A 25921-nucleotide genomic window follows, 5' to 3' on the forward strand; every position below is an offset into this window, starting at 1 on the left:
CCAACTGGCCCTGCTGCCACAAGCAGATGTGCCTGCAGGTGTGTAGCAGCCAGCCTGTACCACCACCTCTGGGGCACCCTTGTGCAACACCTGGCCTGGAATGGGACGGGGCCTCTAGACCGACCTGCCATTTCACAGGGGACAGAAGGACGTGTTCTATGGAAATGGCAAAAGTCAAAACAGAGAAACCTCTGACTACATACAGAATGATCAGCCTGGATTTTCCAACAAAGAAACTGCAAGGAGAAATAGTGCAGGGAGGAGCAATCAACTGATTGAGATGGCGACCTATCAGCTAACTGAAATTGTTTGGACCCTGCTTCAAACAAACTAAAAAAAATTGAGACTATTGGGGAAAATTGAATGGCACTGTGATTACGAATAAAATTTTAAATAGCAGTTCTCTGGGTATTTATGAATTTATCAAAAATAGCTATGCGTGAAATATCACTTTGGATGCAAACATTTCAAACCCATTTTATATTCATTTTAATGTTTTAACATATTAAAGAGTTCTTAATTTCAAATATAAAATGCCACTCAATCACAAATTAGAGATTAGAACACAGGGTACTTTGTTTCTTTTCAAACTCCTAGAGGAAGAGGGTTGGGGCGCGCAGTTTACGCCATGAAAAGACGCAGTGCTCAGCGAAGGAGGGTTTCTGTCCCCAGCCACTGGCAGGCACCCTACCGCAACCGGCGTCCTTCTAGGGAAGGGTGGGCCTAATGAGGCAGAGGTGCCTGCCCCTGTCCTTGGTTTCAAACTCATCAATCATTACTGGGCAACTACACAGAATAGTAAGGTCTATTATCCCCAAAGTTTAATGCTGGTTTTAAAAAATAAAAATGAGGTGAGAGACAGGCCAAAATACCCTGCCACGCACAGAGAAGATACTTAGATACATCTGTTACAGATGAAACTGCTCGAGCCAAAAATGAGCAAGGTCTTGGTGCTTTTGAATTTAATTATTTTTATGCAAAGTGAACAAGTAACAGCAAAATAAAGATCTATTTGATTCAATTAAAACTTCCTGGTGACATACCTGTATGTCCTGTGCTGTAGGAAGATTTGGTCAAGGAGGAAGAGGCTCCGGTAAAGGAAGGAGTGAAGCTGTGTCACCCTTACCCTTCTTCAAATAACGCTGTGGAGTCCCCGACCTAGGAAGCAAGAAGAACAGTCAGCTCATAGACGGAAAATGTAAAAGCTGTAAAAAACAGAATTTCAAAAATGTAAAACTGCTAAAGAATGACCCAGTGAGAAGTTTAAGATAAAACGTTTTTAGCCCAGCCGGCGTGCCTCAGTGGCTGAGAGGTGACCTGTGAACCAGGAGATCATGGTTCGATTGCCTGTCAGGGCACATGCCGAGGTTTCGGGCTCGAACTCTAGTAGGGGCCATGCAGGAGGTATCCAATCAATGATTCTTATCATTGATATTTCTATCTCTCTCTCCCTCTCCCTTCCTCTCTGAAATCAATAAAAATATGATTTAAAAAAAAAAAAAAAAAAGCTGAATTTGCCCTGGCTGGGTAGCTCAGTTGGTTAGAGCGTCATCTAGATACACCAAGGTTGTGGGCTCAATCCCCAGTCAGGGCACATACAAGATTCAACCAATAAATGCATAAATAAGTGGAACAACAGATTGATGTTTCTCTCTCTTCCCGCCCTCCTTCCTCTCTCTCTAAAAATCAATAAATTAAAAAACAAAAGAAAATGTGTTAACCACTCTATAGAAACATGTGCTTTGGGTTTTCCACATTTTTTAAGTTGGACGCAAATAACCAAGTCTGACTATCTTCAGATTATTTTTATTTTAAAATCACGTTTGTAATGAAGTATTACAGAAACATAGAAAAGCATAGGAAATATGTACATTTCCATAAAGTTATCACACACACACTAGTCCATCTGCCACCCAGGCCAAGTAATGGAGCACAGCTGAAACCCCAAAAGGACGGGCACTTCTCTTTGACCCTGAACTCTCTCCTCCCGTAAGTAACAACTGCCCTGACCTTGATGGATATCATTTCCTTGCCTTTCTTCAGATCCATCACCCAGGTGTGCAGCCCTAACTGACAGTTTATTTTTGCCAGCTTCTGAATTACATATGAACAAACTGCACTGTCTGCATTTCTTTGTCTTGCTTTCCCCTTCTACTCTTGTTGCTGTGCCTATCGTTTATTTTCACTGCTGTGTAATATTCCACTGTGTAAATAAACCGTAATTCCCTTGTCCACTCCCCTGCCCCCTGCCGTGGAGAAATACAAGCACCGTAAGACCCTCCTGGTGCAGTGTCTGAAGCCTGCAGTTCTCTGGCGTGCACAGCTGCACCTGAGTGCTGGATTACTGGGTGAGTCTCAGCTTTGCTGCTTAGAGCCAAACTGTTTCCCAAAGCAGCTGCAACAATTCACACTCCCAGCAGAAGGGATGAGTTTCTGGTGTTTTACTTTTTCAACAGGCTTGTCAGGCTTTTTCATTCTTGCTAACTGAATGACTGTGTAGTGGTAGCCTAAGGATTCTTTCTTTCATTAAAGATCAAATTTTTAAAAAAATATGTTTTTGTTGATTTAAGAGAGAGGAAGGAAGAGATAAAAACAATGATGAGAGAGTCATTGATGGGCTGCCTCCTGCACGCCCCCTACTGGGGATTGAGCCGGAAACCTCGTTAAGTGCCCTGACCTGGAATTGAACCGTGACCTCCTGGTTCATGGGTCGATGCTCAACCACTGAATCTCGCCAGCTGGGCTAAGGATTCTTTCTTATGTAGAATTCTACAATTATTTTGAATAAAGAATTCATGAAATTTTACATCTGACCACTGCTACAACGGAGATCTAATTTTGCAACCAAACCTTCTTTCACTTTCCCAGTGGTCACTGCAGCCCGGTTTCTCGCCAGCTGTAACGCCCACTCTCAGTTCACCAGCTGCAGACACGGACTCCAACCCCCAGGCCAATAAGAGCATCCTGATCCCTGGCCACAGTTAGCAGCTCATCTCCATGAACACACACCCAACTCAAAATTAGTAAAGTCTTTCCTTCCTCCTCTCCCAGAGAACCTGAACATGAGCACGTAGATCCAGCAACCAGGACTGAGGAGCCTCTGTGAGAATATTGCAGCATGGAGGCTCCTGGGGAAGAAACTGGCCTCCTGCGGCCAGACCCACCTTAGATTCTTCAATTAGGGAATCAACAAATCCCCTTTTTACTTGTAACAGTGAAGGTTCAGTTACATCAGAAAGAGCCCTCATTGATACAATCACACCTTCAAAAACACGAATTTTAATCCACTCAAGAAACTGTATAGGTCAATTAAGTTAATACACAATAACACACACACTCAATATTCTTCACTCACATTTTGTGAGTCAAAACAGTTTATCACGCCAACTGAAATAGGGCAGTCAGGGAAAGACAAGTACCACGTGATTTCACTTACATGTGGAATCTAAAGAACAAAGTAAACTAAAACAGAATAGAAACAGACTCATAGATACAGAGAACAGACTGACAGCTGTTAAGAGAGGAGGGGGGTTGGAGGTTTGGTGAAAAAGTCGAAGGGATTATGCCAGGTTAAACCCACCTCATAGAAGGGGGTGGGGGGTAGAATAGGGTAAAGGGGAGACAAGTGGTGATGGAAGGAGACTTGACTTTGGGTGGCGAACATACAATACAGTGCACAGGGGACGTGTTATATAGGACTGTACACCTGAATCCAACATAAGTTTACTAACCAATGTCACTCCAAATAATTCCGTAAGTAAAAAAACCGTTAATCGGCCCTGGCTGGGTAGCTCCGTTGGTTAGCGCACCCTCCCAATATGCCAAGGTTGAGGGTTTGATCCCCAGTCGGGGCACATGCAAGGGTCAACCAATGAATGCGTGGACAGGTGGAACAAGTCAGTGTCCCCCCACCCCCCAAATCAATAAATACAAATTTTTAAAACAACAACAGTTTATCACCTAAGCTTGAACTACAGTTCTTGACAGTAGCAAGTCAAAGGTTGTAACTTATTTGTCCTCATGGGCGAGAAACACTTCTGATTACACTACCTGTCAGGTTTTAGTAACAATGTTGTGATAGCCTCAGAAATGAATTAGGGCGTGTTCCCTGTTTTATTCCGAGGAAGTATCTGGGTAAAATAGGTGGGATTTAACAACGAAGCCATCTATGTCCAAAAATTTTTAATTACTGCTTCGATTTTTTAAATAGTTATAGGCTTAGTTAAGGTTTTCTGTTTCTTCTGTAGTTACTTTTAATAAGCTACATTTTTCAAGAAATTTGTTTCACCTAATTTTTCAAATTTACTGGCATGACGCTCTATTTAATGTTTTGTATTTTTACAGCCCACTAAATCCACAGCGGTTTCTCTTTCTCCCTTTCACTCTACCGACCGTGCACGCTCTTTTCTGTTACCAGTCTCACCAGAGGTCTGTCCATTTTACTAGACCACTTAAGAAACCGATCTTTGGCTTTCATTTTTTCTACTGTAAATTTTCCATTTCATTAATTCTGCTCTTATTCTTATTATTTCCTTCTTTTGCACTTCCCCCTATTATTTTTCTAATTTTTATTTTTATTTATTTTTGGCATTGGGTAAATTTTTATCCAGCCTTTTAGTTTACAACATGAGGTAAAAAGTTCTCCTTAACCAGGACTTTAACAGCTACAGTAAAACATTTTAAACTTCAGGGGTTTATAACGCATCACACTCCTTAAAATGTGGGGAGAGAGTAAGTGCGTTCTAACACAGTTCCTTCAGTTTTCCAGCTGACTCTTCCATTATAGCAGTAACCGGCTGTAATTAGTCACGCAGCTTTCTTCAAGGCCATTGCTGATGTCTTTAGATCGGAAGCACTGCTATTTCAATCAATATCCACTGATTCCACTTCAAAGTGAGTTTGCATTTGGTGGGACTTTGGCATCAGGCCGTCCTTTCTCTCCATACGCCCATTCTGGTTCCAAGCAACCTCTTCCCCTGTACTCCCAGGTGAGCGCTTCCTCCCGGCGTCTGACGGCTTTGCCTCTTCCGACCTTGAAACCCAAAGGCCTGGTGCTTCCCCTCTTTGAACTCGTCTGAATACTGGTATCAACAGTTCCGACCTGTAGTGTCCCTGTGTACCAGCAGCACACATCTCCCTTTTGGGGGAAGCTGGTTTTATACCCTTTTTTAAGAACAGATTTTGTATATTTTGGTGGACCCTCATTCAGAGTCTCTTCAGATTTGGTTTCTTTGGGTTTCTCTTTATTAAGCTTCACATTTTTCACCTGCTCCGACACTTATACTTGCAGGATCCTTGAAACGCTTCCTTTTAAAAAGATGGTTATAGGCTGTAACCAAATGGTCCTTGTTAACTATCTTAGCCACATTTTTAATGTTTCCTAATAATTTATGTTCTGCAACAAACGAACCTGAACCATGGTCATGCAGAAACTTTACATAGTCCTTCTTGAGGAGCTGCTCGCTGCGCAGCTACTCCATGGTCTGGGCCTGCTGTGGAACATCTTCCTCCTGCCTCTGCTTTCTTTTTCTAATTAGAATGATGCTTACCCTACTAATTTTCAGCTTTTCTACTTTTCTAAGGCTATAAATCTCCATCCAAGTACAACTTTGGCTGCATTCTACAACTTTTGATACTTAGTATTTTCATTATCATCCAGTTACAACTATTTTATGACTTCCATTATATCACCTTCTTAGACCCATGATATTTAAAAACTATTTTTTTTAAAACTCTTAGGGATTTTATAATTATCTGTTACCAGTGTTTGTTTTTTTAAAGGTCTTTTATTGAGTTTTGGAGAGAGAGAGAAACACTGATGTGAGGGTGAAACATGACTCTGACCTGGGATTAAGCCCACAACCCAGGCATGTGCCCTGACTGGGAATCGAACGGGACAATTTGGTGCACGGGACAACACCCAACCAACAGCCACACCAGCCAGGGCTGGTTTCTGATTTATAGCTCAAATCTATCTAGGTCAGAGATTCTCACTGGTATTATTGTCACAATGCTTTGAAATGTACGAGATTTGCACTATGGCCCAGTACTGGTCAAGTTTTACAAACGTCTTATGTGTGCTTGAGACCAGTTTCTGAATGGAATGTTATTTATATGTACATCAGACCAAGAGTACTGATCCTGTTTAAAACATCTGTGCTTACAGGTGTGTGTTTTTTCCGTCTGCTTTTTCTATCAATTACTGAGAAAAATTCCCCTCTAGTACCATTTTCCTTCTGCATCAAGTCCCTTTAAAATTTCCTGTAGTGCAGGTCTGCTGGCAATAAATTCTGTCAGCTTTTATCAACCTAGAAATTTTAATTTCACTTTCATTTGTGAAAAATATTTCACTGGGTACAGAATTCTAAACTTTATTGCAATGTCATGCTGTAATCTTCTGGCTGTCACACCTTCTGACCAGAAGTCGTTGTCATTTGTATCTCTTTTCCTCTGTAATGTGACTTCTCGCTGCTTATCAAGATTTTTTTTCTTGTTACCACTGGTTTTTTAGCAGTTGCATTAAGTGGTACCTTGGTATGTTTTTCTTTGATTATTTGAGGCTTTTGAGCTTCATGGTTTATAGTATTCATTAAATTTGGACATTTTAGCCATTATTTCTTCAAATACTGTTTCCATGCCCTCTTCTTCTCCTGGGGCTTACACGTATCTTAGAGCAGTTCATTTTGACTCAAAGTCACTAGTGCTTTATCACTTGTTCACTTTTCTTTATTCTTTGTGCTGTAATTCGGACAATTGCTATGCTGTCTTGAAGTTCACTGATCTTTTCTTCTGTGGTGCTAATTTGCTGTTAATCTCTCTACTGCATTGCTCATTTCAGATATTACATTTTTTATCTCTAGCAGTTCTATTTCAGTCTTTTTTATGCCTTTCATTTCACTCACTATGCTTGTTTTCTTCTACATTCTTGAATATGTGCAACTTATTTATAAGTTATTTTAATGTCTGTTTCTACTGACTGACATTCCTCCTGGGTTATATCATATTTTCTTGCTTCTTTGCATGTCTGGTAATTTTTATTAGATGCTAGACACTGAAATTTTTTTACATTGTTGATTGCTGGAATTTATTGTACCCTTTTAAATATACTTGGAGCTTTTCTTTCTGGGACTGCAATTAAGTTACTTGGATTAGTTAGGGCAGGTCTGCAGCGGCCTTTGATCTGAGGGGTAATTCAATCCCACTATCTGAATCTACTGGATGCCCTAAGTGAAAAAGCTGCTCTAAGCCTTAACAAAAATGTAAAAAGCCGTGAAAGGACCTGACACCATCCTGAGTGACAGGCACAAATGTTCAATTTACTCCTTTCTGAATATTCCTTTCCTGGCTTTGAGCTATTTCCTCTTGTGCATGTGCCGATCAGTACTCAGCCAAAGTCTAATTCTCTAAGTAGCTCCCTCCTCTCCTATACTTTGACCCTCAAACTCTAGCTGCCTTGTCCTCCCCAAACTCTGATCTCTGTTTTGTCACGTCAGTAAGGCCTGTGGTTTCTGTTTAGTGCCCCTCCTCCCCCAGACCCCACCCCCTGGCCCCCGTAATGTGGAAACTTTCTCTAGGCTGGGATTGGCAAACTATGGCCTGAGGGTCAAATCCAACCTGCTGCCTTTTTTTATAAATAAAGTTTTACTGGCACACACCTACACCCATTCATCTGCACAATCAGCAGGAAAGCAGCCACAGACAAAGGCAGAGTTGAGTGTCACAGGGACCACATGGTCTGCAAGGCCTGAGATATTCACTCTCTGGCCCATGAGAGAGAAAGTGTGTGGATCCCTGCTCAACAGAATAAAATCATAGGGTGTATTTCATCTGTTCCTGTATTTTAGGCAACACAGTCCTAACCTGCCTGGTAACCACGACCAATGTCTGAAAGCTATTGTTTCACATATTCCGTCTGGTTTTCAAGTTGTTTAAGGTGGGAGTCAGGTTTGGAACTACAATGAGGTGAACGAGGGAGGTACCTCAGGTACAAATTTCAAAGGAGTGCCAAAAAACTCAGTAACAGATAAAACCAAAATTAATGCAAAAAATCCATGAAAAAAGGTTAAAATTTGAAATACAGTTATCAGTAACAGTGCTGAGTGGAGCTATATTGAAGCTAAGGAAAAATCATTAATACTGATTCTGTATTTAAAATCTGATTTTTTTATCACGGATGTTTTTTTTTGGTATCACATTTGATTTTTTTTTTTTTTAAGTAGTTCATTAGAATGTTATTAATTACTGAGCTTTCTGGGACTCCCTTAAATCCTGCACCTGAGTCGCCTGCCCTTAGTCTTGGTGGAGAGTGAATCCAGTGCCTGTGATTCCATCATCAGGGAGACAGGAGACTTCAGAACAACTTTCTTAGTAGGCAGAGTCACACTAATACACTGTAAGTACCTTTTATCAGAACTAGCAAACTAAATGTTTTCTTTCTCAGAGACATCTTAGAAACAGAAAAGGCCTTGACGTGAAACATTATGCTCTAATTCTATCTGCAACTAACAGGTCTACGTGCACCTGTTCCCACACACCCATTCTGTCGGTAGAAAAGTACTATGAGAACAAAACTGTTCTTATAATCAGTAAGTGCACGCCTCGAAGATGCTGTGTAAGACCACACTGTGCAGTAATGGTGGGAACGGGGTGTGGCAGTCACATCATGAGGTTATGCCAAAACAGACACGCAGCACCTGCCACCAAGGCCACTCACTGACTGATGAGCGGACATGCCCAGTCTCTGGACATAATGGTTCAATGAAAAGGAAATCAACAAGTTTCCTTTCCTGATCTTGTGGGATTCCCATCCTTCTGAAGTCAGCCAGCGCATTTCCTGAGTTTTCCCAGCCTCCACTCCTCTCTGATAAATGCGGTAGGAAAGCACCCGGCAAGCAAAGGCCCATCTCCTCTACAGGAAATAAAGAAACTCATACGCAGAAGCTGATGTCTACGTGTCTGCTATGTGGGTCATTTCATTTCCTAAGCCACAGGTGCAGGAACATGCTTTCCAAAGTAATGACCAAAAAAAGGCTTTTTCTTAATTAAAAATTTTACGGTGTTAAGTTTAGTGAAGAAACAAAGACTATGAAGTTAAGTTATAATTTTTATGAATAGTCTAGAATTCATGAAACTCAAATTAATTTAACAATCAGACACCATTCGAAGTCGTGAAGCACCCCTTCCCCTCCCCCGTCTGTTCTGACCTGGCTTGGGCCTGAGTGCCCCCACGCCTTGGCTCAGCCTTGGCTCAGCAGGCCAAGACCCTGCTCCCTCGTGAGGAGGGGAGCCTGCAAACTCTGCTCCCGCCCCCTCTCCCCTGTGCTCCTTCTCTCCACTCCCTCCACTGTTCATCAAACACTCCAGCCTCAAGACTTCATTTCTCACATCAACTATTTACACCAAACTTGGTCTCTCACTAACCGCAGGGCCGGGATCATGCCAGGTTTATCTCCCCCAGCACCCAACAAGGTGCCAGCACACTTGACAGGCACTTGCTTTCTGGGGAGCTAAACTCCTTTAAGCATCTTCCCACAAACCTTCCCTTCCCAGTGAAAGTGCCCCCACACTCCTGGGTCACCCATCGTCACACTTAACAAGCCTGGACTGGCCTTGCTGCTTCCTCTGTCCCACATGGCTGTGAGCCTTCTGAGGACAGGAATGTGTTCCTTCAGGCTGTATCCTCAGCACGTGGAAAGCGCCCACACCACGGGAAGCACTCGGTACATACCAGCCGTAGTCGTGATAACACTCCCGTGGCGGTTTGCTCCTCGCAACCCTATAAACACCACACCTTTCTCCCTCCCGCTGCATGATAGCGATGAGGAGATGGGAACACAAAGATCCAGCAGCTTCTCACCACGACAGGCGAGCAAGCAGCAGAGTGGTCCGCTCTCGAGTCCGCAGTTCTCACCAACTATGTCTGTCACCAGGCAGTGGCCACGTCAGCAAGGGCGCGCTCATGACTTACGGGTCAGGAGAACCAATAAAGATTTACGCTGTACGACCAGATTTGCCATCTGCACTCCCCATGGTCCACATCTCTCCCGGGACTGTGAGGAACCAAGACAATGACGTTCCACAACCTGCCTGAAGCGAGTCAGCAGGACGGAAATCGGGACTCCAGGCTGGCACTCCTTCCGTGGAGACCTGCCACAGGACACTCAGTGGCTCTCACACCTGTACACCCAAATCCCCGGCAGTCACCTGATTCTTTATCAAGAGGCCAAACACATACCCCACAATTCCCGAAATGACAACAACGCCTAGCAGATGCATTCGTTTTAAAAACAAAGCACCTTTTATCGCTGTTTTCAGTTTCATCACCGACGCCCCCGTTTACTCCCTTTGGATGAACATGACATTCACCACAGGTGCCCCAGAGGGGGCACCTTCAGCTGAACCAAGTACCACTTCTAACCTCATAGGCGACACTGAGATGCTGGTGAGGTTGAAATGAATTTTCTCACAGCATCTAAATAATGAACTGCTTAGTTTCTAGCTACTTTATATGAAAATTGACTGGAGTTACTTCGCTTGTGTTTGGAAAGCATCATCGACATGGACCTGAATGGGAGCAGCTGGCTAAGAGTACCATGACCACCCGTGCTACTGGCAGTTAAAACTACTCGAGGGAGAAAGAAGCCGTGTTTTAGACGACAACGCAATGCTGAGTTTAGTTTTGTTTCTGGCACTGGGACAGGTCTCTCTGGGGTCTCATTCACCTGAATTGTGACCAAACACCCACTACCTTGGCATATCTGTCAGTCCTAAACTATAAAGTGTCAGCTATATTGCTAGTTAGGTAGAGTCATGTTGAAAATTTAGGGCACATTTCTAGGATCTCTTTGAACTTAATATTCTTCATGCTACATGAACCCTCCAGAATAAATCTACTTCCTAGTCAAATGTGACCCATTTTTAAAGCTGCTAGACCCACTGCCACCAAGAAGGGGACCTGGTCCAGAGCAGGTCAGCTTCGGGATGACGGAAGTGTATGGGTTCTTAACTTTGTGCAGGGAAGATTTCACAACACAGGTCCAGGTGATTGTGAGAGTGCGTTTATTAAAGCTGGGGACAGGGAAACAGGGAAGGGCTTGGGACAGAAGAGGCAACAGGAGAGCCCAGGTGGGGCGGCTTTGGGTCTAGAAACGTCATGGGAAAGAAGTGAACAGGGGGGCGGGGTGCTGTCAGGTCCCTGGAGAGCCAGAGAAAAGGGGGCCTTGGAGACAGGTTCGGGAGGTTAGCCTGGGATGAGCTGCCGCGGTGCATTGCTCCCCCGGTTGCAAGTCTTGTGGGGACCCTTAGAGTTTAGGAGATGCCTGCCTGTGGGGGAAGAAGGGAGAGGGAAAGGCGGGGGTATGCTCCCAGGAGGGAGAGCCCTGGGTCCTTTGTTCTGAGGGTTTTTAAAGGCTGGGAGTTTAGTAAAGGGCTTAAGGAAGGATCTAAATAGAATATTCATCAGCTTTTCCAGCATCGTGATCCCTACTGATTGGTCAGCACCAGGGCAGGGGGTCATTAGTCATTGTAGCTCGTCCTGAGTTCAGTTGTGGGGTCATTTGTCTGGTTTTGCCGCTTTTCTGGGCCTGGAGCTGAAATACAACTGAGGCCTAGATGTCATCTGCAGGGAGGAAGGTCAGGGGGTCCAAAAACCCCATGACTAGTGATATGCTGGGGGAGGAAAGGCCACCCTGGGGATGAGGTCCGGCACCAGTTTTGCTGGATGCTAGGCACCTGGGCTTTCCACCCTGGTGACCTTCTGTACCTGGCTGTAAATTGCTCAGCCAGCTTGTTCAGCTCTGTCTCGGTTTCCCCATTCCGTTTGCCTTTTCCTAGCTTCTTACTATTCTGCCTCACCACCAGTACAGGGTCCCACATGGTGTCCTACTGATCATGTTAATCTAGTTAGATGTGTACACGGCGTGAGACCTGTCCAGGCCACCCTGTAACGTCCCCCTAGATGGCCCTTCAATAAACTCTACTCGGCAACGCTGGTTTTGCTTAATTCAGTTACAACTCACTGCAGTTTACTTGGTGAGCTTAAGTAGAGGTTTGTTATGCAGCATCAAATCTCTTAGGGTTCTCCCGAGTTAATCAATATTTTTAACATAAAATATTCTACTGTCGCCCTAGCTGGTATGGCTCAGTGGTTAGAGCGTTGGCCTGAGGACGGAAGGGTCCCGGGTTCAATTCCGGTCAAGGGCACATACCTCGGTTGCAGGCTCCATCCCCGGCCCAGGTCAGGGCTCTTGCAGGAGGCAACCAATCGATGTGTCTCTCACATCGATGTTTCTCTCTCGCTCTCTCCCTTCCACTCTTCTCTGAAAAGCAATGGAAAAAATATCCTCAGGTGAGGATTTAAAAAATAAATAAAATTCTACTGTCAACGCTTCTTATACAAATAAAATGGCGACACCAGTAACATTTTCCACTGGAAAAGTATGAAAATGAATCTTTAGTTGTAGATTAGAGCAGCACTGCCAATGACTCGAGGACAGACTGAGGGAGGCTGGAGAGCCCGGGGGGCAGGGCACAGCATGGTCCCTGCAGTGCTCAGCACCACAGCACGCACCCAGCACCTAGCTCGTCCCAGGTGGTCCAGGCATCTGAGACCAAGCTAGGCTTGTCCACTCAGGGTCCACCTCTGTCCACTCTCACAGGTGCCCAATAAATACTCTCAAATGACACAGCCTTCTCCCAACCTCATACCAGTCATGAGGAAAATGGAGAATTTTCTATAAATTAAAATATCAAAAGTAACAGGTGGGTTTTATCAGTGTCTCTAAGCCTCTCATTCTCCTCAAATATCTCTGCACCAGAATCAGAAGGATCCATTGATTTTTTTAACATTAAAAAAAAAGTCTTTATTGATTTCAGGGAGAGGAAAGGAGAGGGAGAGAGAGAGAGAGAAACATCAATGATGAGAGTCACTGATCAGCTGCCTCCTGCACGCCCCCGACTGGGGATCGAGCCCGCAACCCAGGCATGTGCCCTGACCGGGAATCGAACCCCGATCGCCTGGATTCTAGGTCGACGCTCAATCGCTGAACCATGCCAGCCGGACTAGAAGGATCCATTTAAATGTGTCACCCCTCACAATACATTTGTTCACTTACATGAAAATGAACTTGAGGGAAGAGCAAAGAAGGGAGGACCCATGCAACGTAAGAGTCACCTCTTCTCAGTGTGTCCTGCTCCTCCCAGGGGGAGGAAGTAGACATAGTCAATAATTTGAGAAAAGAGCAAGTGAGTAATGGGAAAGGGATGTCTTGGTTGCGTCAGGAAGCACCTGAAAACTTCCAAGGCAGTTCTGTGAGGGAAGCCGGTGGCCGCCTCTGAGGCGGCTCCGGGCTCTGGGCTCATTTACTTGTTCGGCGTCATTGGGAGCCCAGGCTGGGCAGGCATGGTGCACGGAGACAGGGGCAAGAAGGGGTCCTGGCTTAGACGTCAGCTGTGGACGGGGAAGGGGCCACAGCACAGTAACTGTGTGTGTGTGTGCGTGCACGCGTGTGCGTGTGCAGTGCGTGCTCATATGTGACAGGAAACTACTGAAGGACAGCACACGGAGAACCTGCCAGGGACACCCATTTACAAAGGCCACCCTGAGGAGAGGATGTCTAAGCCATAATCTGAAGAATCAGTAGATATTAACTATTTCTGTAATCTTCAGATTTTAAAATTATAAACATAGGCAAATGCAGTAAGAAACACCAAGTGTTATGCAAGAGGATGAAACCAGCCTGCTCCTTGTCACCATACGCAAAAGCTAACTCAAAATAGATCAATGGCCTAAATATGTAAGATGTGAAACAACAGAATACATAGAAGAAAACATAGGTACTAAACTTGTGGACCTTGTCTTAGGTTTTATGAACTTGACCTCAAAGGCAAGGGAAGAAAAAGCAAAAATGAGTGAATGGAACTATATTAAACTAAAAAGCTTCTGCACAGCAAAAGAAACCATCAACAAAACAAAGGCAACAACAGAATGGGAGAAGACATTTGCAAATGACACCTCCAGTAAGCAGTTAACATCCAAAATATATAAAGAACTTGTACAACTTAACAACAAAAAAACAATCCAATTAAAAAATGGGCAGAGGACCTGAGCAGACACTTCTCCCAAGAAGACACACAACAGCCCCGGCTGGGCTGGCTCGGTTAGCTGAGCGTCACCTGCACTGGAAGGTCATTGGTTCGATTCCCAGGCAGGCACACACCCAGGCTGCAGGCCCGACCCGGGGTCTGGGTGTCTGTGGGAGTCAGTGTTTCTCTCTCACACTGATGTTTCTCTCTCTCTCCCCACCTCCCTCTCTCTCTCTAAAATCAATAAAAACATATTTTAAAAAGGCACTTTTCTTCTCATACTTATTTTCCAAGCAACTAAACCTCTGTAGCAATTCACTTCCAGGCATAAATTATACTTCAAAAAAACCTGTATTAAAGGTGATACAAGAGCTGTATTTCAGCAACTCATAATAGATGCCTTGTTCTAAGTTAATACTATAATCAGAATTTTTAGAGGAGCAAATCTGAACACAGGAAGAGTCTGTTTTACAAGATTTGCAGTTGCAGGTTGTAATGAACCATGCCGCTCACACCCCTCACAGGAGGAATGATCAACCGCCCAGCACCATTACCCATCTTCAAACTCCCAACAGTATAAAGAGGGAAACAATGCTCTAGAAACTGTGGGTTCTGAGTTAAGGCACTAAGCTGAGAAAGACTCTTACACCCTGGGCAATGAGCCCCATGGCGGGGGTCAGAGGAGGATCACCCCGAGGAAGGCCAGCAGGCGCCCCACCGCCCCGAGCCAGCGAGAGAGACAGGCCAGGCCTCACTCGGACACGCAGGGCAAGAGCCGCGGCCTGGGCTCTCACCTCGGGGGCTGGGTCTCGGTGAAATGGGGGGGGGGGGGAATGAGCAAGGCTGTTTCTTGAGGTTTTACTATTTCACAGTCTGTCTTTGACAGTCTAGGGTACTGCAGAAGCACCTCCCCAAGGTGCAGCAAACACAAGCCCCGTCCGAACCCTTTCCTCACAAGACATTTCAATCCACCTGCTGGACTCAGGGACACATGGTTTCAACGCCACAGTGCAGTGCCTCAGGAAACAGGAGTCACCTCGTGACAGAGATGCCAACGGCTGAGCACGAGGTGCTGAGGAAGCACAGAAACGGGAGCGTGTTCCAATCTGGGTCTGAGGACCCTGCAAAATAGCGCTTGCACTTAATGAGTGTGCCCATGGGACACAGTCCACAACAGATGCAGAGCCCGTCTGTGAAAACTTGTCATTTTTAATTGAACATCGTTTTTTGACAATTCGAGATACTGTTCCCCTTCCATTCACGTAATTTTTACTCTTCTAAGCCAGCGACTTTCAACCTTTTTCATTTATGGCACATAAACTAATTACTAAAATTCTGCAGCACACCAAAAATATATTTTCTGCCGACCTGATAAAGAAAAAAAGGTTTAATTTTGGCTCATCCACACTGGACGGCTGTTGTTCTGGCTGCTGTCATTCTGTATTTGACAATCTGAGGGAAGAGAGGCCAGTGCCCCTGACTAAACAGTCAGGTGCTGCATGTTTTAACAATTCTTGGGGGGTACCATTGGGAATCGCTGATCTAAACCAAAGAGGAAGTTTAATGAGACTATACTGTTGAATTTTGTTTGAGTTTATCGCAGGTTGTAATAAACTGGTGAGTTCCCCACCACCTGGACATGAATGGTGCACAAAGGATGTGTTGGTTCTCCTTGGGGTTTATCTCATCTGGACTCCCCAGGCGGGGAACGCAAGGCCAGGTGCGGAGGCACTTGCTTTAGAGGCCTCTCAGGTAGGGCTTCTAGGTCACCTGATCCCTCAGATCCAGAAAAACCAGTGTCCCCAAGACTTGAAAGCAGAAATGTTTCTCCAACTGGAAGGTTACTTCCAAGCCTCTCTGGATGCAGTCCTCTCCTGAGGAAGCTAACTTATTTATCTCACCTAAGTGGAACAGCACACAGGTCCTGGGCCATAGGGGAGCGTCTAAGGACAGCAGTCCTGTCTTTCCTCGCCAGTCCGGGGTTCCGTTTTACCACCTGCCTGCTGAGCAATGGGGTCCAGAAGGTCCTGGACCTGCCCACTGGCCTTACTCCTTCTGTCACCTTTGCTGACCCCCACAACTGTAATGGCCCTATCACTTTTCCAGTACTCCGAAGTTACTTGGCCACTTACTGGGCTCCTGTTACTACTATGCCAAGATCCAACAATGAGGAATGTGCTCCTGCCCTCGTGTAGCCTTCGGGGTAGGACGGTGGCCACGGGCTAGTACTGTGGGGATGCCCTCACTGCCTCGTACCCTGGGCAGGAGACAGGCAGGACCAAAGACCGCAGGTGGCACAGACTCATCCAGGCCAGGGCCCGGCAAGGGAGGCCGGCCATTCTGTAACCAGTTTTACTGGGACACAGGCACACTCACTGGTTTACACACTGGCTACCACAGTGGAGAGCTTGACACACTTACTATCTGGCCCTTTACAGAGAAAGTGTGCTGCCCCTGGTCTGGGCTGTTCGCAGCCCCTTCCTCTTTGGGCAGTGCCTTTTGCTTCTGCACACGATGTCAACGTCTCCATGTGCGGGTGTGGAAAGGAAACCGCGCATGCCCCAGGGAAGGCAGACAGGAGCATGCAGATGTGTATGTACGGCAGGGGAGAATACACAAGCACGCCACGCCCTGAATGTGCCCGCAGCTCACCAAGCACCCAAAGGTGCCCTCCCTGTTTGCAGTACAGTCTCCTTCCCTGAAACCCTGTGTGTTGCCCCTCCATGAAAACCCAGTTAGAACTCACTGCTCATCAAAGACTCAGCAGGAACCCCTTGCACACACAGATGCCTCAGGGGCACTGCGGCCACACCCAGCCCCACCTGCCCACTACCACCTCCACTCTTCGATGTGAACTCACACTCTCATGAGCCTGGCCCAGGTGCCTCCCAGGTCCCAGAAACGTGGCACCACGCTTCCCACAATGCACAGCAATCCCGATCTCCCACGCCCACTCGTTGGGAAGTCAGTCAGTGTCAGGGTCTGTGATCATGTTGGGGAGATGGAATATTCTGGATGCACACCGAGAATACACTAAGAACTGCTGAACTGTATACTATAGCGGGGTGCAGGTTAGGGTATACAAATTATCTTTAAAAAGCTGTTATTAAAATACCTGAGGCAAATTATCCAAAGAGCCCCTAATTTCTTATGCTTTTTATCTTTAGCATGTAATAAAATGCCTTATCTAATATCAGTGAATGGAAACACTAAGGATCCCCATAACCAGCTCCATACTAAACTGCCCGAAGTGGAGTGGTAAGAGTCACCATTTGTCATGCCTGCAGGTACTGTGGGGGTTGTGACCCACAGGATGGTGCCGACAGCCCATCTCTGCTCCAGAATCTGGGGCCTCAGCTAGAAGGTGCAGAAAGTGGAGTAGAATCACCCTGTGGCCACACACTCCCTGCTAAGGGCCTGCAGGAGCTCAGAGGCTTCTTCTCAGCACAGCAGAGGGTCCCCAGAGCACGTTTCCCAGAAAGAGAAACCAGGCAAAGCTGTACCCTCTTGAAGACTTCGCATGGAAGTCACACAGTGTCACTGCTGCCTCACCCGTGTGTGGCGGGTCCCACACCTGACCCAGGCTCCCTGGGACCCTGCCTCCTGGTCAGGGTGCCGCTGTGAGAACACGCAGGATGGGAGGCAGCACAGATGCCATTTAGGAAAATACAGTGTTACTCTAAGTCAGTCCTACGGTAAAACCTCAACCTTCCTGAAGACTGGTAAGTTAAAATTCGGGGGTAACTGGCATCTGGCTAAAACCCAATTTGTATTTCAAGCCCTGCATGCAGAATCTCTTATTACTTCAACAGGCTGTGACCTGTACGCTGCACCTAATAGTACTTTGTTGTTCTGTCTCAGGAAATACAGTATCATGACCCTGATTTAATGGGTCCGCACACACATCGCCGTGCCCACCTGTGACCACTGGGTGCTCAGCTTCTCTGCAAACATCGTGGACAGGCAGGATTTACCAGGACGCTCGGGCTGGTGCTCTCGCCACCACTCGCTTGAGTCTCCAGCACACCGAGCAGAGGTTCAATAAATGACAGAAGGGAGAAGGGAGAAATGGAGGGAATTTTACAATTATCAACAGGAGGGCTCTATTCCTGTTATGCAAAAGGGCCCCTGTGCCCACAGGGAACAGGAGCGAGCAGCTGGGAGCAAACCTCTCCGTCAGGAACATGATCCTCAGAACAGAGCCAGGAGCCGTTCTGAGCCTAGACCTGGTTCTGACCTGCTCTGGGACTTAACCCAGTGGCATAACTTCTTTGGGCCTCAGTTTCCTCATATGTAAGATCAAGGGAGTGAATTAGATGAAGACACTTCACTGAGGCCTGTAGGTGAGTCATGGCGATGTGCCCACTGATGTGAGCCTGAGAGTCAATCCGCCTTTCGAGTCTCAACTTTAAACTGTATCATGGGTGTTTATTAACGAAGAGAATGGGCTCTATGCACGTGTGACATGTCCTCCCGAGACCTGGCCATCCCTCTCTTGGGAGCTACTGCCTCAGTAGCCACCACCGTCCCCTGGGCTCCTCAGGTCTCGGTGCACAGGCAGCCGGGCTGTCTAGAGGCCTTCTACAAAATACTGACAAACATGCTTCAGTCCCTCACAGTCAAGATAGTGATTTGGGGGCAAAGGACCTAAATAGACGCTTCTCCAAAGAGGACATGCAGATGCCAAGAGACACATGAGAAAATGCCCGAAGTCACTAATCAGAGATGCAAATTAAAACCACAATGAGGTATCACCTCACACCTGTCAGAATGGCTCCATCAACAAATCAACAAACGACAAGTGCTGGCGAGGGTGTGGAGAAAAGGGACTCCTGGAGCACTGCTGGTGGGAGTCAGACTGGTGCCGCCGCTATGGAAAACAATGTGTAGTTTCCTCAAAAAATTACAAATGGAACTGCCATTTGACCCAGTGATCCCACTTCTGGGAATATATCCTAAGAATCCTGAAACACCAATCAGAAAGAACTTATGCACCCCTATGTTCATAACAGCGCAGTTTACAACGGCTAAGATCTAGAAACAGCCCAAGTTCCCATCAGTAGATGAGTGGGTAAAAAGCTGTGGGACATTTACACCATGGAATACTATGCAGCTGTAAAGAAGGATCTTGTAGCCTTTGAGACAGCATGGAGGGACCTGGAGAGTACTATGCTGAGTGAAATAAGCCAGGAGGAGAAAGACAAATATCACACGATCTCACTCATATGTGGAAACTAATGAACAAAATAAACCGATGAAGAAAATGGATCCAGAGACATAGAAGCATGGAACAGACTCAGGGATCTCAGAGGGAAGGCAGGGTGGGGGAGGGGGTGGGAGAGATTTTAACCAAAGAACTTATATGCTTAACCCAAGGTCTGGTGGACGGGGGAGGTGGGGGGGGAGGGGATTAATGGGAAAAAGGGGGATATCTGTAATACTTCCAACAATAAAGATAAATTTTTTTAAAAAGATAGCCATTTAGTTTAAATACACAGGAAACTCTGCCACATATATTTCCAACAAACAGCAGACAATCCCCTGGGAATGAAGAAGTCAACCTCTGTTATTCTCACAAGCTGGCATTTGGACAGGGGTCTTTCTTATTTATTGATTGATTGTTAATCCGCACCCAAGGATACTTTTTTCATTGCTTTTTAGAGAGAGAAGGGAGGGAGGGGGGAGAGAGAGAAAAAAAACATCGATATGAGAGAGACACATCGATTGGCTGACTCCTGACCAGGGCCATGGATCAAACCTACAACCCAGGTACGTGCCCTTGATTGGGAACTGAACCCACAATCCTTCGGTGCCAGGGCTGACGCTCTAACCACTGAGCAACACTGGCTAGGGCTGGACAGGGGTCTTTCTGACTTGGGTCTCTCTCTCCAAACCACCATCAGGATACCCGGGAGAAGCAGGCACGTCAGGCTCCTAGAGCTGCAGGGTGTCACTGGAGAGAAGCTGTCCACAGGCACTGGAAGCTCTGCAAGACCACACAGCACACGCCACAGCTACACCCGGGGACAGCGAGGACCGCCAGCCCACTCCATACCCCACAGACAGAGGTACACACAGGCTAGACCCCTAACCTGACGCTGAACACCATCTCTCAACCAGTCTGCTGCCAGGACCCAGGAGACCATGGCAAATGTCACCAGAGAAAGAACTGAGTTGAATGGACAACTGGTAAACAGAGAAAGGACACGCTGGGCACAGGCAGCTGAATTTATTTACACTCATCAGCACTGCAGACTCGCAGCTGGACCCTCTCACTTAAAACACCAGAAGGCTCAGAACCCATTCATAAGCTTTCCAGGATGCATGCAGTTGCCATGGTAACCCTGGCGTTATATTACTTGGCATTGGGACATATAAATTACCACTCATAATGCATTTAATACAGTTTGGAGCCACCAATTCATAGCAGAACAAATCTGAGCCCTGACTCTCAGTCTCCCTCATAGGCAAACACAGAGGAGCAGCTGGAGGTAGAATCGGACTCACCCAGGATGAGCACTGAGCTCCACACCCCCAAAAACGCTCGTCTGAAGGCAAATAAGAACCAAGGGAATCAGACTTCATCGCCCACCACCATATGGCTGAGGTTTTGTGAAACAGATTCATGGAAGTGTCATATTGCTTCAGGTAGAGAAACAAACATATTACCCACACATCTGCATCTCTGGAATGCGACCATGTTTTTAGCAAGTCAAAGGAAAAGCAGGTCTCTTTACAGAGCACCTTTGATCATTTATTTAGAGGGCATTTGCCGACACTAAATAAGATATCCGTGCCAGGGTTCAAACTGTCCTGCATGAGAAACAAAGTTTCATTTCTCAGGTTCAGAAGAGATCTATTTGCTCTTAATTACTAGGGATATTCAATATAAACATTTAAAATACACACTATGCACACAGCGTGCATGATTTTAAGGTCCCTTACCTTCTCATTATCCACCGTGTGCACGGCGATGAGAACACGCTCTCCCTGCACCGACTGCAAAGGCATCTCCAGCTCCTTGCTCCCAGGAAGCCACTGCCCGGCCACTCGCGGCAGCTGCAGCAGGCCCCGCTGCGCTGGCCACAGCCTCCGCCAACACCGGTCCCTTCCCACCGCCAGCAGGCTGTGGCCAGGGGAGCATCGCCTTCCTTATCTCCTGCTTCACCCCGCAGCCCCAGTCAGCGACTGGGGAGGGGCGCAGCAGACCTCGCCTCTGGCTGTTTCCATATTAACAGAGACTCAGTAACCGCTGCATTGCAGTCTTTCTGTAAGCCACCAACCTTGCAAGCAAGAGCGCAGGAGAGGCTCCTTGGCACAGGAAGCTGCCTTTGAAGCACAAAGATTTGTATGAGCCTCTAAAAAATGCTGCAAACACCTGTGGGGGTAGGGGTGTGCGTGTCTACATTTCCAGCCTGTTTGTGGGAGGCCTGCCGGTTTGTGGTTTCACTGGAGGGCGGCCTGGGTAAAAGCACTGACCTCAAGGAAGTGTGCATGAGGACACACGTCTTCTTCAGTGCTCAAGGGCTGCCTGTGAGGATCTACACACCTGCTGCTCAGCACCAGATTCAAAGTCCCTACGAGGACCAGTGAACAGAGACTGTGAGACTGTGAATTTCATTCCAGACACGGCAGATCGGGGAGCACTCCCAGCTCCTCTGAAGGCAGCAATCACCTGAACACTCAGCTACCTTCACGCCACAGTGAAAACCACTGTGTGGTCGGAGCACTAGAATTATTAAACCACTGACCAATTCAGAAAGAGGGACTCAAACCAAATTCAGAAAAGGGACTTAAATAAGCAGCCTGCTCGCTAAGTGACCCTTAATGTTCATCTATTCATTCAACACACCTGGTGAGAATGGACCATGTGCTGTACCAGGCAGACCTCACCGTGCTGATGGGGGAGCACTCCAGGGGAAGACGAATGGGGGCAAATCATTCCAAGTGTAAGGAGGGCCGGCACCCCGGGGGGCAGAACTGGAGCCCGGGGAGGTCCAGAAAAGGCTCTGTGTGGATGGGACAGCTAACGGGCTGAGCACAGACTCAGCAGGAAAAGGGAGATGGGGAAGGATGCTCTCCACACAGTGCCCACGTCCCTTGGCACCGGTCCGTGTGGGCTCTGCTCCAAGCCTGAGCAGTCACCACTACCACCATGATGGCCTGGTAGCTGAGAAGCACGCTCGCCCCAGGCACATATTGCCCGCACAGAGGGGGCAGACTGAACCTGGCTGGAGGCACTACCACACACCTCTCAGTGGGTGACAGCTGTCTTCCGGAGATTCCACTGACCACCTCCTGGTAGGGACTGTTGCTAAGTAGCAAGTAGCCTCCATTCAGCCGCGTGTCTGACCCCACGCTTGGTGCTCAGCATGACACTGAGCAGATGCTGGGTAAAGGACAGTGAGTGAATAACAAGCTGCAGGTGCACTGGTCACCCCGCAGGCTAGTCCCAGGAGATGACAGGAGGTACCCTGGGAACATCCTGCTGTCCCTATGAACCCTCCCTACCAAACCCTCCAGCACAGGCTCCATATCTTCTCCAGCGAGTCAAGAATCTCGCCCACTGCAGCTGAAAGGCCCTTCCTCTGGGCTCTGTCACCCCCAGTAGTTATACACCACCGGGAAGTGACCGTCCAGCGTCCAGCCCCACAGCCCCTCCTGCAGGGCACGCACTTTAGCATCTGCAGTGATGGCGCATCACAGTAGGAGCTGGTCCCCCACGGGTCAGCCAACACTACTCCACCTGCCCATCCCCCTGTGAGGTAGCTACCAGCATCCTCTCACCTGACAGCTGAGGAGACCGAGGCCCAGGTGGGAGAGCAGGATTCAGCCCAGGCCCCGGCTCCAAGGGCCACACACTAACCAGTGGCCACACGCTTTTCTAGGCACCCAACTAAAGTTCATGAACCCCAGCAGGCAGGATGGTGCTTCCCTGGGGCCTGACTTCTGGATAGACCAGATCTGGGGAAACACTGTAGCTTTCTGACCCTGATTTCTCCGAAAGACGAGACATGAATAAATGAGTATTCAGACCTCGGGTGAATGCCGACTGACTGGACAGTCTCAGCACCAGGTGGGTGACTAGAGGCAGGACAGAGTGGCGGCGAGTGGAGTTTCTCTGCCATCTCTGTGCTCTGTCGACTCAGTACAGTGTTCGGCAGCCTCAGAGGGAGTTGTAACACCTCAGGCACGGTTAGGCCTGGGCACTCCCCACAGCTCTGCCTTTCAAGTCAGGGATCAAGGCGGTTCTCTGAGGCAGTCTCGCCTGACAGCCCAGCCTGGTGACACACCCTCCCACTGATGGGTCAGAGACCTCAGGCCCGGGAGCCAGATCCTAGGTTCCAGTGGAGGGGGCTTTCCCAGGAGGGTCTGGAGGAGCCAGCAGGGGTCTTCCATCAAGACTCTCCTGCCTCCTGGAACAGGCAGTGCTGGAGGGGTGGAGTCCACAGCTGCCAGGGGCCGAGACCCCCACCCCAGCTATGAGAACTACGTGGGAGGCAGTACACACTGGTGGAGAGAAACCAGCGGGGAGTGGAGGACTCTAGGGCCAGTGGTGGAAGGTCAGGGAGGGGATAACAAGAATAGCCCGCTCCAGGACCACTCAAACCGCTGCCGGGTCAGCCTCTGAAGACCAAGGGCAGTGAGCAGGTTCAGTGCCTGGGGAGTGGCTTCCCATCACCTCCACGTTTAGAGATGAGGGGAGGGGGAGGAGATAGGAGGGGGGGAGGGGAGGGGAGGGGAGAGGGAGGGGAGGGGGGAGGAGGCTCAGGCCAGCACTGCCTCACTGCCGGCTGGCTGGTGGGCTGGCTGGTGCTCAGGACTCCGCCAGCTCCCCTGGGCCCTCCACACACTGCCTCCCTCTGGCACTGATGTCTCCCAACAGCTGCTCACCCTTTGTTTTCTTTTCTTCTTTTTAAGTATGTTTTATTGATGTCAGAGAGGGGAAGGGAGAGGGAGAGACAGACAGAAGCATTGATGAGAGAATCATCGATCGGCTGCCTCCTACACGTCCCCTACTGGGGATCGAGCCTGAAACCAGGGCATGTGTCCTGACTGGGGATCGAACTGGTGACCTCCCGTGCAGGGGAGATGCAGGGCTGCTCGCCCTTTCTGACCTGGGGTTCCAGTCTACAGGGAAGAGGTAAGACCAATCCTATAACCTTACAGAGGTCATTTGATTTTTAACTGATGCGATGCGTGTGAAGGTTCCCAAAAGTATACGCTTCTCAAAATGTAAGGCACACCTGTTACAAAATATAGCCAGACCCACAAAGCACTCAATAATTTTTCCAAGCTTCACTCGGTTTAAATACATGGAGAGAGACCTACAAGGTGCTCACCATTAACTGGAATGGCCACGGCAGAATCTGCTCCTCAACTGAACAGCAGTAATGAAATTCATAACCTAACTCAGGCAATTAGCTAATAGTGTTAATGTACATTTACATGAATTTGATACAAATTATGGAAACATCCCTGTAGGTTCCATTTGGACACTTAACAAAATGCTCAAGAGTATCACTACTATGTAAAGATGTTTATTACTTCAAAAATAGGCAACCTAGTTACCAAAATTCCCACAAAAAAAGCCAAAGGAGTGAGTGGTGTACTGCCTGAAGGGAAAAGAAAAATCATTCAGTCACAGCCCCCCAGTGCTGGGCCCAAAGAACAATGGGTGTCACCAAAAAGGAGAGGGGAGAACATAGAAACATAAGATGCAGACAAGATGTACTTGGCTTAGACACAGAACAGACTCGATTATGTGCCAACACTAACAGGGTACTTGCTTGATAAGACCCTGTGATGACCATCAGATGTGGTCTGGTCTCAGGAAAGAAAGATTAAATTCTGCAGGTGGGGGGGGCAGGGGATCCAGGGGCTTCAAGCATGAACAAGAGTCACTAAGTCACCACTGAAGGTCAGAGAAGCCCAGTTACAAGTAGCAGAGCCTCTTCACAAACTAAATCAACCTAAACCAAACTCAAAGAAGCATCAAAAGCAGATGCAGCCCCAGCTGGGTGGCTCAGGTGGATGAGCATTGTCACTACACCAAACGGTTGTGGGTTCGATCCCCAATCAGGGCACATACCTAGGTTATGAGTCTGATCCCCAGTCGGGGTGTGTGTGGGAGGCAACCGATCGATGTTTCTCTCTCACATCAATGTCTGTCTGTCTTTCTCTTTCTCTCCCCCCACCCCCTCCTCCTTCCTCGCTCTTTAAAATCAATAAAAAAAATATCCTTGGGTGAGAATTTAAAAAAAAAAAAGCAGATGCAAACTCCTAGGTACACACCCAAAAGAAATGAAAACACAAGTACACACAAAAACCTGTACACGACTGTTCCTAGCAGCACTATTCATAACAGCCGAAAAGCAGAAACAATCCAAATATCTATCAATGGACCAACAAATACACAGAATGTGGTACATCCACACAATGGAGTATGGCTGGGAATGAAGAGGAACAGCAGCTGACACAGCTACTCCCCAAGGAACCTTGACAACCTGACGCCGAGTGAAGACGCCACACATGAAAGACCACGGAGCACGTGATTCCATCTGCACGAAGTGCCCAAAGTAGGCACAACCCTGTGAATATATGAAAACCACTGAACTGGGCACATAAAACCAATGAATTATATGGTATGTGACTAGATCAATAGTTATTTCTTCAAAAGCTGACACAATCCAGCCAAAAACCAAACATCTGAGTTAACATCACTTAATGAGTGCAGCTTACTATCTCAAAGAAACAAACAAAAAGGGGAAATTATGCCCCCCAACTGCATTATTTGGGGGGTGCCCCTTCCACATAATTTTAAATAAGCTTCTCACTG

General features: G+C 47.3%; 1 protein-coding gene and 1 pseudogene across 4 annotated transcripts in view; both read right to left on the reverse strand.

Moving 5' to 3' along the window:
- The window catches only part of TRAF3 (TNF receptor associated factor 3), a 101756-nt gene that overhangs the window by 43486 nt on the left and 32349 nt on the right, over positions 1-25921 (reverse strand). For all 4 annotated transcript variants that reach the window (XM_087818081.1, XM_087818090.1, XM_087818096.1 and 1 more), the window contains exon 2: positions 1044-1158. The gene's annotated coding sequence lies outside the window, so the exon portion shown is untranslated. The remainder of the gene's footprint in view (positions 1-1043; positions 1159-25921) is intronic.
- LOC107538584 (peptidyl-prolyl cis-trans isomerase FKBP3 pseudogene) lies at positions 4599-5597 on the reverse strand (annotated as a pseudogene).

The sequence above is a fragment of the Miniopterus natalensis genome, chromosome 1 (assembly GCF_054644295.1).
Source record: "Miniopterus natalensis isolate mMinNat1 chromosome 1, mMinNat1.hap1, whole genome shotgun sequence".
Classification (NCBI taxonomy): domain Eukaryota; kingdom Metazoa; phylum Chordata; class Mammalia; order Chiroptera; family Miniopteridae; genus Miniopterus; species Miniopterus natalensis.